We start from the raw sequence: 12,297 nt of genomic DNA, 5'->3' as shown, positions 1-12,297 counted from the left end.
GTGTATTTCTGGTGATAGAAGTTCACTCTCGACGTGGTTCGGAAGTCACGTAAAGCCGTTGGTCCCGTTGCTAAGTAACCACTGGTTCCATGCAACGTAAAAACACTATATAAACAAACAAACCAATACGCGTCTGATATTGCTCGTGCATTTTTTTACTCTCAACCTGTAACCTGTAAAATAGTCTTGTTCGTTGCTTACGAAAAAGAAATCATGACGCTTATTTATAAAAAGTAAGATCATTCTTGGAGATCCTTCGAGATGAACCAAGACGTGATCCTACGGGTCAGTTCGGCAATCAGAACACATCCCACAGCTCGAGCTCCATCTGACATTTCATGTAGGCTACAATTGCGAAATCAGAAGTGTCATTGACTATAACAAACCATATTAGCTCAAGTACGGACTGATTCTAACTTAATCCTATTCTATAATGTCTAGATTTCATATTCATGTGTACTGTACGTCCTAAGATCACTTTGCATACACAACTGCTTACACTTCATTTTTTCCCCTTAGCCTCACTTGATTAGCTTACCCAGGTATTAATTAGTTGAAAGTTTCTTCCAGTGCAATTAGGACTGACGAGTGTAACCCTAACCGCAAGTTAGCCACGTGAAACAGAAGTCACTCATTCATGCAGTCTCTTCTCAGTCTTCTCAAATGACAGTCATATTTTTGTAGCTTGACTACCTAACTGAAAATAGAAGGAGGCATCGTTTCGGTTACCGTCAGGTTCGTGCATGGCTAGTGGTTGGTCGCGCGTCAATTTAGTTGCTATTTAGAGTTTTACTGTGTCATTGTTGTTCTGTCAACTTTACAAATGAATGAGGACCTCCTATGCTAATATCATATTTTTTTCGTGTGTTATGGATATAAGTCGAAGATATTTTCTTGAAGGAAAAATATCTTTCGAGGGATCTTGAAAGCTTCGTGACTGGGAAGTGAAATTTATGCTGCATAAAGTAAAATAGAGTTTTGTGCTACTTAGGACCACTTTGTACTTATTTATCTATTTATATTTTATGGGATGGGGGTGGGAGGGTGATGTCTATGTCTAACTTATACTGTCGAAGTGATGTAGGCAGGATACTTTCTTCACTGGGTCAATTACTTTATAATACTTACTCTGAGAACCGTTAAGAATTCAAGTAGACACACACACAAATATATATATATATATATATATATATATATATATATATATATGTGTGTGTATGTATGTATGTGTGTGTATGTGTGTGTGTGTATGTATTATGAGTTATAATTACATGTTCTTTGGCGAATTTGCTAACCGTATTTAGGTTAAGTATGGTAAACTGATAAAATACGACCGCAGCTGTGATGCATGGAACCGCAGTATTTGATTTGAAACGGTGGCCAAAGCCCAAAGGCAGGGCCTTGGAAGCCTGAAGGAGCTGGTTGTTGTTTCCTTCTCAAGATGGTGAGGAGTGGCTAGTGGGAGTTGTGTTCCCCTCGTTCCCCAACCTTCCCTTCCCCCTCTCCTCCACCACATCCCACTTGAAGGTCAGTCAAAGAGAATTCTCCTGCCCTGACGTGCATGAGATAAATACAAAAGGCAAGAGTGGTGGCTTCGGTGGCGTTGTTATGGTTGTACGTGAGTGTAATGGCGGTGCCCTGGGGCTCCAGAAAGGGCCTACGGGGCCTACCGCTCCTCCAGTCACCTCCGGCAATCGCCCCACCTCACGTTACTCCTTTGGCTCCTCCCACCTCCCCTCCTTGGGGGTTTCTTCGTCATAGTTGTCTTTTTTGCAAGGTTGGCTATATGCTGTCAGCTATCTTCGTACTCCTATGGAGTTCGGTTCTATTTTCTGCCTTCACCCTTTTTTTTGTTCAGTCACATCTGAGCTAGATGAGGGCACTCGATACCCTCCCTGAGACAACTTTTCCTAAAATATTGTTAGGCACATTTGCTTTCCTTCATTTTTCTCTCGGAGTGTTATTTTCATAGCAGGCCATCTAGAGCGGGAATGTTAAAAATTGGGGTAATTTTTACACACAGACGTATTATTTATATAATACACACACACACTCGTTTGTAAGACATTGTTTTCGTATTCGCCATGGGTGATGCACTTGAAAATTCTCTTGCATTGAAGATTGTGCCAGGTAAAATATAATCCCTCTGGGTCTAGATTATCTCACGAAAAGTAGTAGAATAAACGTTTATCCGTCATCAGTACTTTAATTCATTAGTAATTATGCTTGGAAGAGTTTTTTTTTTATTATTATTATTATTATTATCTTTAACTCCTCTGCTTCGATGAGCGTGAAGGCTCTTTATTACTATACATCAATTTCCAAGGTCTGTGTTCCGATGTTGTTTGTTCAGGTAGTGATATTTCAAGGCATTGTTTCTGGTGAATGTTGATGTATGGTAACCACTAATGTATTTTGCCTTGATGTCTTGTGCTTATGTTTAGTGTGCCTTGACCATGTTAGTAGTATGACAGGCTCGGTGAATTCATGCAATCTTGTAAATGAAGTCCTCGACAAAGTATAAAGGCTCTCTCTCTCTCTCTCTCTCTCTCTCTCTCTCTCTCTCTCTCTCTCTCTCTCTCTCTCTCTCTCTCTCTCTCTCTCTCTCTCTCTCTCTCAAATAACTATTGGTTCTTGCGGGGGTGGAGGGAGCCACGTAAATAGTCACAGCTAATTATGGATTTTGTGGTAGGTGATTACGAACCAATGCCGTTGCAAGTTTAAGGTTTTGGTTTTTGGTGGCTCATTTGGCCTCTATCCTCTTTTCCAGCCGCTAAGAATCGAATATGATTATTGTTAGGTTCAATTTAGCATATTTGCAGTTTGAACTGTGTTTCAATGTAGTCTAAGTTCATTTTTCATTATTTCTTGTCTTCGCTTGACGTTTTCGTGTACTGAAACCTCTTGCAATGAAGGTCGTATGGAATTAAGGACCGGTATGTAACATGCTTAGTTTTGGATAGATCTGTGCGTGACTTTATTTATATGTTGATAAAGAAATGTCAGTTTGTTTTTTCCGTGCTCAATGACTCGAAGTGTGAACTTAATTGTTTCTTTTTGTATTAATTCTCTAGAGGTTACAACTCTCAAGTAGTGTATATATTCCCCCGCCTCACTTCAATTGCAGTGATCTCGGTTTTTTTTGCTGAGGAGAACTGGCGTCTTGCAAATGTTTCAGATTGCGAGATCTCTCTCCCTCTCTCTCCAAGAAAATGAAGAGGCGGTCGTTTGGCGAACGCCTCAAATGACGAAATGCGCCGCCACATAGCCATTGCCACCTAACCACCTGACTACTAATGAGAGGCTTCTCATCTTCAGGCTCGACCTCTCTCTCTCTATCCGTTACGGCAGTTTCTCCTCTCCTAGAAATTATAGAAACAGTAGCAGCAGCATTGTCTTGGGTAGGCTTTGACACCTGATGTTTTGTTGACGAGGCGATGCAATGTGGCGACGCATTCGTTAAGATGGAAAAAATGTCTTCGTGTGTCGAGGTTCTGTGAAGGTACTGATAGTTATGGAAACAGTAATTGTTTGAATTAGAAAGTATTTTTGTTCGTGTTTTATATGTACTCTGTTATATGTATAATATACCTTGTAAGTGAAAGTCTAATATACCGTGTAAGTGAAGGTCTATCATTAGGGAGACTCATAACAAATTATCTGATATATACGTACACTGTAAGTGAAGGCCTATTATGGGTTAGAATTATACCAAAATATCTTATATATACTCTGTAAGTGAAGGTCTATCATTAGGTAGAGTTATACCAAAATATCTTATATATATCTTATATATACTCTGTAAGTGAAGGCCTATCATTAGGTAGACATATACCAAAATGTTTTAGTATATATAATTTGTAAGTGAAGTATATATAATCTGTAAGCGAAGGCCTATCATTAGGGAGATTCGTTCTAAAATATCTTTTATATACTCTGTAAATGAAGGCCTATCATTAGGAAGACTCAAACCAAAATATCTTGTATATACTCTGTAAGTGAAGTCCTATCATCAGGGAGACTCGTTCCAAAATGTTGGCTATATTAGCTTATATATGGAGAGAAAGAAAGAGAGCTAAGTAGAATACAATATTTTGAGGAAATATCCAGGCTAGCCTTTTTTGGGTGTAGCGACATCTTACATTCCCGTTTTTGTTGGCAGCTAATTTTACTTTTAGATCCGTTGGTTGGTCATCAGAATTTGTAGAGCGCTCTATTTAGGTTAAGCAAGAAAAGTTGTCTGGTTAGTCGTGTTGCAAGTCAGCTCCTAGAAGTAAGCCATCATAGTACACTTCTGCGTGCCGATTGGAGTAACGTGGTCAGAACGGCAGCCCTGTACACGAATTTTATACGGTTATTTACTTATATTTCTCTCTCTCTCTCTCTCTCTCTCTCTCTCTCTCTCTCTCTCTCTCTCTCTCTCTCTCTCTCTCTCTGGGAAGGATGTCCTATCATAGACATGTCTCGTTAGAAAGCTGGCAATATAGGACTGAGTTATAAATCTTTGGAGAGGCATTTCGTCGTAATTTTGCTTGGAGCAAAACAAAACTATATTTGTATAATGATTACAGAAACTTTCGTTCAACTTGTTATATTGACCTTTTTTTCATAACTGTTTTTTTTTCTGACAACGCTAAAACAAAATGATTATATTCACCCATGTATCCTAAATTTATACATATATCTATATCTATATATAATATGTATGTATGCATGTATGTATAATAATATGATCAAAGAGCAGTAACGCAAACTCGGTCAAAGAGATAATTGTATCACGGCCGCTATATAAGAACTCACCAAAAAAATATATTTACGCATGCAGTTTAATATATAGTAGTTTGGTAGTTTGTACATTATATATATATATATATATATATATATATATATATATTATATATAATATATATATATATATACATATAAATATAAAGGGAGAGGCAATAGACCGACACATCAAAGTATAATATACTAGATTGCTTGCTTACAAAACGCTTAAAAACTACGTCTCGTGCGACTTTCTTTGAGTTCGCCAAGTGATTATCTTCTCGAGACACTTCGCTCAGGGGAGGAATGCCTCAGTGGGACAGCAACTCTCCTTGAATGTAGAATATTGTCGGGGCGGCTGGTGCTGCTTCTACTACGGCCCGATCGATCGTCAGCAGTCTTAAAGTTGAGCTGTGAGGGCATGGGCCGAAGGGGTTGGCGGGTGGGGTCGCGAGAATATTTGGAAGAAATCGAAATACTAATACATACATGTATGTATGTATGTATGTATGCATGTGTATATATATAAATATATATATATATATATATATATATTATATATATATATATATATACATCATGTATGCATGTATAGGCTATATATACTATATATATATATATTATATATATTATATATATGATATATATATATATATATATATATATATATATATATATATATTAATAATATAGATCTATATATATATATATGATTGTGAAGGTATTCTAATTTATTGCTTAATTTTAAATTTCTTCACGAATATTTTTTTTATTTCTGAAAGTATTTATAAACTTTTGTTAATGTTATCACGTCAAGTTCGTTAAATTGTGTAATGAAGTACATATTTTGTTCAGAAAGAAATGTTCTTATTGCAGTTTTTCCCGTTAACGTACCTACATGTTTGTGATATGTTTTGAAATGATGTAAATCGCTTCCTTATTCCTTGAAAACACTCTGGTTATGTGATTTCTTGACCTTCTCATCCTGTTAAATATTTGAATGGGAATCCTGGATCAGCGCCTTGCTGGCAGAATTAATCAGAGCAAACTGCTCGAACTTAGTTGCTCAGCTGAATCGACGATTGAAAAGTAATTTGGGGTCGAGCTCAGTCACCGGAGACATATTTACTGTTCTCTCATGCGTGTGGATTGATGCTTGACTTTGTTTGCGCGTACAATTCCCCAGGTTATCAAAAATAGACTTAGAATTTTCTCAGCAGCTGGTCATTTTTTTTTTTTTTTTTTTTTTTGTAAGCAAGATTCCGAATTGGTTTGTTTTTGCATCTCATTATTTTGTTAATTTTTTTAAACAGCTTTATCTTATTCCTTTAACTGTTAATCAAAAGGAAGCTTGTTATTTTTTTTCTTCTCAGAAGTCCTTCTCATATCAAGAAAAATTACCATACCTCTGAATCGAGAGAATGCTTTTGTTAAATTTTGAATGAATATCATCCTGCATTACGCTGTTAGTTTTTATCACAATCCTATAATATAATCCTTGAAGTTATAGATTCAGCGTTATAAATAGACGTAGAGTGATTAAAAGCTATACATTTTATAAAGCACACACTCTTATCCTTTGAATATTTTATTGTAAAGCTAATTTTTCTTGGATATTTTAGATAACTGTCAGGGTCTTCCATTCAAAGGAGAGAACGGTATCCATATTGAAGCACGTTTTAATATGGCCTTTTTAGGTCATATGGGTAGATCTTGCTTGAAATATTTTCTTGTATGCTTACATTTTACTCTGAAGAATCGTTGTAACTATTATGCTGCCTACAAGCACTTCTGATATGAGATTGTTTATCTTCTTGAAACCCTAAGAAATTAAGGTAGCTGCCACTCTATCGAAAAATTGATTGCGTCATTCGAAAAGATATCATGATGATAGTTTTTGTGGGCTGGTGTGCGGGAGTGTGTTTGGGTGGTCTGGAAGGTCTGCTCCACATTTTACGGACCAAAGGTCTCTCTCTACCTGTTTCCTGTTTTGAGGTGCATGTGTTGAAAGCTGGTTAGAATTTAGGTTTTTTTTTTCCTTTTTAATTTCTTTTATGATATGTAAGACGAAAATTAAGGCAAAAATGAGATTTCTTGTTCTTTTTTAAATAATTTTTCAAAAGCTAATATTTGGTCGGACGTCTTTCCCATGTTTTTGTACTTTTTGTGTAATGGTTTCTAGCCGGGCTTTGAAGATGATTGTTATCATGTCAAAGAAGAGATGGTTTACGTCCTTTCAGGTGGTAAAAAAAATATGTAAGAGTGTAAGAGGAGGGTCTAGGTGCTTCTTGATTCAATGTTTAACTGTGCAGCATTTTGCTGTTTACTAATATTTCTGTATATTTTAACTCTCTCTCTCTCTCTCTCTCTCTCTCTCTCTCTCTCTCTCTCTCTCTCTCTCTCTCTCTCTCTCTCTCTCTCTCTCTCTCTCTCTCTCTCTCTCTCTCTCTCTCTCTCTCTCTCTAAGTAGGTAGGTTGGCATATTGTACTCAATATAAAGGTCAGATCCGAGTTCATGCTTCCATTGACCCATGCAAATCTTGGACGAATCCACATTCGCAGTTGGAGATGGTGCAAGAAAGCCAGGAATAAATATGCCCTGAGCTTTAATTTCTCGTCAACTTTCGGGATTTCCATGAACCCTCTCGTTCTTAAATTCTTTCCCGTAATTGAACACAAGGGAAAGCAGAAATGCTCTTCAACGGTGCGTACTCTCACTCATGTCTTAGATGCCTCAAATATCAGTATTAAATTTTCTGAAGAATCGACCGCATTTTCTTGCTGCGTGAAATCCACGGGAAGTTTCAGATCCGTAATGAGTGATGGAGCCTTTGGTAGGATAACATGAAAAATTTAAGGCTGTCATGGACATTTGATTCCAGGTTTGCCCAGAACTTTCTTTCCTTCACTCGTGACATCCGTTAGTATGTTATTTTAGCTTTTACATTTTAATAGATATCCCGTAGCATTAAACAGTTAGGAAAAAAATCAGCAATCACGAATTTTTAAGATTAAATGTTTATGCAGGAAAATTACGATATCTAGCATTGAAGCAAGTGGAAAAAAATGAGACGCTAAATAAAAAAATTATGTGTCAGTTTGGATGTCTTTAATTATGAACATTTTGTTTTTAAAATACAGCATTAGTTGCCACTTCAAGTTCTTTCTTTTGGAGGAATCTCATGGCGATGAAGGCGCAGCATGATGTTCGCAAACTCTTATAGCACAAATATGGGTAGTATAGGTTGTGGACAGAGCTGGGTGTTTTTGTTTTCTAAAAGAGTTTTAAATTTTTTGTCGATAAATAACAGAACTGAATAACGTAGAATTGCAAAAGAACCTGGTTTTTTTATATGAAAAATACCTGCCTGCTGGAGTTTATTCACAGTAGCTCTCAGGTGTTTTACCTCTTTTATGTCCTTTTAAGAATAATTGAAGATAAGTAACTCGATGACAGCCTGTGAGAAGCTTATATTGTGTTAGTCTTTAGCTTTGGGTGCCATTTTTACTTTTTCCCTGCTTGATGTTTTTGTCGGTTCCAGAACTTAGCACAGCGTTTTCCAAGTTCTGATTGTATAAATTCTTCTCTAAGGAAAAGGTTTGACCATGAATTCTTTTATTTGATTGTACACTGAAGTAGATATGCAAACTTTTATTTTAGATTACCATTTATGTATTAACACGGTAAAATGAACATGCTGTTGTTCTACACATTGTGTTCTTCACGCATTTACTTATTGTTTTATTACTAACTTACAAGGTCCATTCGATAATCATTTTGACTTTCATCTGTGAGAACGTTTGCCAGAGCGTTTGATGTAACTGAACGATTAATGGCATTAAATCAGTATTTGAACGTTGCTTTGAAAAAAAAAAAAAGAAGCATGAGGGTAGACAATTATTTTGTCCCACAACACGACCTCTTTAGGGTCAAACACCTCCCAGCCAAGCAAGCCAGTCTCCTGTATCATTTTGTCCTCACATCCCTGTACATCCTCCTCCTCCTCCTCCTTCTCCTCTGCTGTCACAGAGAGAGAGAGAAGAGAGAGAGAGAGAGAGAGAGAGAGAGAGAGAGAGAGAGAGATTTCAAAAGCAATTCGTCACGGGATGAAAATTGGTATGATGTGCGCACGTTATTCACGTGTTATGCTTCCTTGCAATTGCCAGCCCAGAGGAGAGGTGTCTGGCTGTGTTCGATACACACTCACATATATATACGCACTTTATATATATATATATATATATATATATATATATATATATATATATATATATATATATATATTTATATGTAGAGCGTGTTTTCTGAAATATAATTTGTTGTTTAGGAGTAGTCTGGGTTAATATAGCGGTGCATTGCTTCATATCGTTAAATTTCGTGAAAGAAAGTGGTCTAGCTATATACCAACTGTTTCTTAGCTATTTTTGCGAAAAATGGGAAGCAGTTTTTTCATTTCCAAATATATGAATGAATAAGTGTTTATTAATCTTTGAGATAGAAGCAAAGTTCATCAGTGAAAACAAAGGTAGCTAAATGCCCTGCATTCTTTATGTCATAGGTTGCTGGAAGTGAAAATACGGCTAGTTATTCTTGGTGTATGACGTCATTTTTTCATCTGACCTGACGTGTGTACAGAGGGATAGTGATTTGAAGTTACGGTTTGACGAGAAACTACGAAGCAGATTTTACTAGATTAGAAACTACGAGGCAGATTTTACTAGATATATTCTATAGTATCAGGTTATTAATTATTTAGATGATCTTAATCTTCAGAATGAATAAGAGGATGTAATATGCATTTAGGAAATACGATCCTACCCTCGACTTCAACAGCACTCAGATGATTTGTGTTGACGTCCTCCAAAGGAAGACAAAGTATTGCTGTGAAAGGGGAATGAGAATAGCACGGTGATTCATCACTTGCACTTGAGGGCGTCCCGAGAGCTCTCTGGACAGGGTTAGTGGGTAGAGGAAGGAAGGTTTGGTGGTGAGGGAGGAGAGGGGTCATGGTGTTCTCCCTCACAGGGTTGCTTCTTCCCGGCTTGTATTTCGAGGGTCTCCCAACGCTGTTAACAGTGAAGTCTTCTCGAGGTATTTGACTTGGGAATGAATACCTACCATCGAGGAAGAGATGAATGGCAGGGTTTAGCTGCTAAACATTTCGGGTTCGAGGTGTCCGAAGTGGCGGTTTAAGGTCGAGCAGGACCCTCGTAATATTTCTTGAGGCTTTTAAGCAAAGGAAATGATCTGATAGCGTCGGTTGATAGATCGTAAATATTTGCTTGCTGACAGGCAAATTGGAATTGGAAATTGTCAGTTGGTGATTTATTGGTCAAAAGGTGAACCTGGCGTGGATGACATTGTGGTTTGCAGAAGGGAAAGTCCCCACCCCCCTTTTTTTTCAGATGAGGGGTAACTGCTGTGATACTGTTTCCTGGGCCGGTGTATAACTGTCAAGGTAGTTCGAGATTTTAACTGCTCTTGCGTTTTGATAGCCTTTGATTTTTCACCTGAAAATTTGTGATATATTTTTAATGTCTGGTCTCCTTAATTCATCGTATCTTTCTTCCTCAAGTTAGGCCCCTTCCATACGTCGTCAGTCTTGTCACTTATCCTATATTTAGAAAGTCCATCGCATTATAATGTTTTTATTTTATTTGATACCGATTGAGCACTGGTTAGTCTGCCATGAGAACATCCCGTTAGGCCTATGTAAGATGTGTAAACAGAATTGTGTGACCCCTCTCAAAATCCTTAATTTAGGCTTAAATAAGTATTTCATCCGGTAGATATGACTTAACGAACATTCTTTCGGTCCATCTGATGTTCAAGACGGCATCCCAACCGGCGGGAAAATGGTTTGATGTGAGCGATTCCCATTTGATTCTCACATCGTTTTGGTAGTCTGCAAATGACATCAAGGGACGACCGTTGGGATCTTCTCCTGGGACGGTTTGGTGTTGCTGATTAAATTACAGTACTGGGCAATGAGTCAGTCTCTCTCTCTCTCTCTCTCTCTCTCTCTCTCTCTCTCTCTCTCTCACGTGCAAAACCGTTCTGCTTGGGTGGTTGCTATGATTGGTTGCAGAGCAACGTAGCCTACTGAGATTTTTCTAATGGTTTACATCCGATGGGGGTTCTCATCCCCCCCCCCCCCCTCCATTGTCGTAACTTTGCCTTTACTAATATATTCTGGGCTATTTATCGGCAGGGTCGTTGCCTTCTCTTCAGGTTTAAGAGAAGCTCCCGTGAGCTCGTTCTCTTTAGTTCCTTGTACATTCTGATCGTGAGGCGCCTAACATTTTACGTCTTTGGCGTGATTCTTCATGTATGTGTATTTTATACATTGGTCATGCATCTAGGCATGACCGTGACATAGCATACGAAATCAGAATGAGTTCATGTGCTGTACCGAGAATATGTCTTGGGATGATGATGATGGCGGTGATTAACACGATGATGATTATCATATTCATGAAGTTTTTTTTTCAGCTTAGTCACGTTCCTTTCACGTGTCACTCTTGAAGGCACTGAGGGCTTCCTAGCTATTCCCTGATCCTACGTCTCTTTAGAGTCATCACGAGTCAGGAAATGAAAGGATAGCATGGAGAAAGTCTCGTCCCCTATTTTTTTTCTCATATTTCAATTCCACATATCTCCTCTGGTAACGTTGATGGCATGTAACGGTGATTGAATTGAATGTATATGAAGAGGTAATTCAGGTTACTGACTTCTTGGTTATGCCAGTTGGGCATGGTGTTGAAGATTGGTGCTTTCCACTACTTTCTTCTTGCAAGAGTAGTCGATATTATTAGTGCTTTAGGAATCAGTTTTCTTTCCATATAATGTTAGTGTGCGTAAGTGCTATCCACAATTGAATAAGTAGGGAAAATGTAGAGCACTGATCTTTACCGTTTTAATTTAGTAGTGTTATTGTGCCATCAAGGTGTTTCTGTTGTTGTTTCATCATTAGTTTGCAGTGCCTTGATTTGGCGCATTTTACATTCCTTGGGTGGACTAACTTTCTTTCTACAAAGGATTTCTCTTATCATATTTAATTTCAATACAGGCAGAAGCTACATTGATTTACTTGATGGCGTTCGTTACTCCTGCTTGAGCTTCAAGTGAGTTCGACTTCTGTTTCCTGACAGCCATAGCATTTGATGCGTCTCTATGATTGGCAGGTTTCATTCATTGCTCTTATGCCTTCATTGCATCTGGCAGTGTGTGTGTATATGTGTGTCAGCCTGCGCTTGCGCAGCATGACCGCAGTAACCCAGTGGTCACATTGCTTTGCTTCGCTGGTCAGCTGATTAACGTGGCTGGGTGACCACCTGAAATGCCAGACGCTGTCAGCGCATAAATCCCTTGAGAAGCCACGAGACAGGGGGTGAGGGTGGTAGTCGCATCCCAAGAATATCTTTTAAAGGTACAGTAGCAAATTCTAGTTATATGATCCTGTAGGAAAAAAAGCTTATAGATGGGAGAAGAAAATATTATGAACCATACACACACACACACGCAAACGG

This window comes from Macrobrachium nipponense, chromosome 1 (genome assembly GCF_015104395.2).
Source record: "Macrobrachium nipponense isolate FS-2020 chromosome 1, ASM1510439v2, whole genome shotgun sequence".
Taxonomy (NCBI): domain Eukaryota; kingdom Metazoa; phylum Arthropoda; class Malacostraca; order Decapoda; family Palaemonidae; genus Macrobrachium; species Macrobrachium nipponense.
Note: the sequence above shows the minus strand (reverse complement) of the source record.